Here is a 1708-nt window from a genome sequence, read left to right as displayed (position 1 = left end):
AGAAATACCCTTGAAATACATAAACACGTGGAAACTAAACAACCTACTTCTGAATGACTTATTAACTACTGAAGAAATTAAGTCTGAAATGAAAAAAAAATTATGGAAACAGATGATAATGAGTACATGAATTTCCATAATCCATGGGACACGGCAAAAACAATCATAAGAAGGAAATTCACAGCAATTAATATCCATAAGAAAAAGATGGAAAGGTGGCAAATAGACAACATAACATCATGCCTCAGGGAGCTGGAAAAACAGCAACAACGACAAAATGTCAGGAAAAAAGAAGTCATAAAGATTCAAGCAGAAATAAATGAAATAGAAAAACGAACCATACAGAAAATAAATGAAAGCAAAAGCTTGTTCTTTGAAAAGATTAACAATATCAACACACCATTAGTTAAATTGATAAAGAAGAAGAAAGAAAGAAACCAGACAAATCAAATATGTAATGAAACAGGGAACATTTCAATAGACACAATATAAATACAAAACATCATTAGAAGATACTATGAGTGACTATATGCCAACAAACAGGAGAACACAGAGGAGATGGACAAATTTCTGGATGCATGACAAACTAAGGAACCATACTAGTTTTCTATGACTGCTTTAACAAATTACCGATAACATAGTGACTTAAAACGACACACATTTATTATCTTACAGTTTTTATGGTTCAACAATTCAACATCTGTCTCACTAGACCAAAAGAAAAGTCTTGGAAGGGTTACTTTCCTTCTTTTTGGAAGTTCCGAAGGGAAAGTCTTTTTTTTTTTTTTTTTTTTTAGTTTTTGTAGATTTTAGAGGTTATCCACAACCCATAATCCTTGGCCATGATCCCCTCCCCCAACTTCAAAGAGAGCAATGTTACGTCGCTCTAACCACTCTTTCATAGTCACATCACCCTCTAACTCTATTCTTCGTCCCCCCCTTGCAATTTAAAAAGCCTTTGTGGTTGCACTGAACCCAAGTGGATAATCTAGGATTATCTTTCTATCTAAAGTAAATTGATTAGTAACTATAAGTCAGTCTAAATCATAATTCCCCTTTGCCAAACAATGCAAAAATATTTGCATATCTAAGGATTAAGACATGGACATCTTCGATGGGAAGGTTATTAGTCTTTTTACCACAGGGAGGAAAAAATAAAAAAAGGAAGAAAGGAAAGAAGCAAAGTAAGGGGGAGTAAAATGAAGGAAAAAAGAAAAGATATGACAAACTATTGAAAAGTTTCAAAGCTAGGAAATAATATTTAGGATTCTATTTTATTATTGTTTGAAAATTAAGAAAAAAGTCATATATTGTTGATTTAAATGAGAATCCATGATACTTCCTCAGATTTTGACTTCATTAAAATCACGTGTGTAAACTTTTTCATCATTTATTGTTAAGATAGAAGCCATCCCATCTATCCTAATTTGTCAAAATGTTTATCTGGGTACAGTTGCAGCAGCACAGCAGTTGTACAGTGCCCTGCTGGAAGCCATATGGAATGTCAGGACTCATTTCTGAGTCAATTTTCACATGCACTTATACCCATGATCCTGGCTAATGGGGAAGGTGGAGAGGACTGTTAAAGGCTTTTTTCTCTTTCTCAATAAATAAACTTGAAAAATTATCTGTAATTCTATTACGATGGACTTTGACTATTCTACATTTGTGTACAGATGTCTTCTCTTTCACTTAATATAACCCACTC

This window comes from Tupaia chinensis, unplaced genomic scaffold, assembly GCF_000334495.1.
Source record: "Tupaia chinensis unplaced genomic scaffold, TupChi_1.0 Scaffold143837_1, whole genome shotgun sequence".
Taxonomy (NCBI): Eukaryota; Metazoa; Chordata; class Mammalia; order Scandentia; family Tupaiidae; genus Tupaia; species Tupaia belangeri.
Note: the sequence above shows the minus strand (reverse complement) of the source record.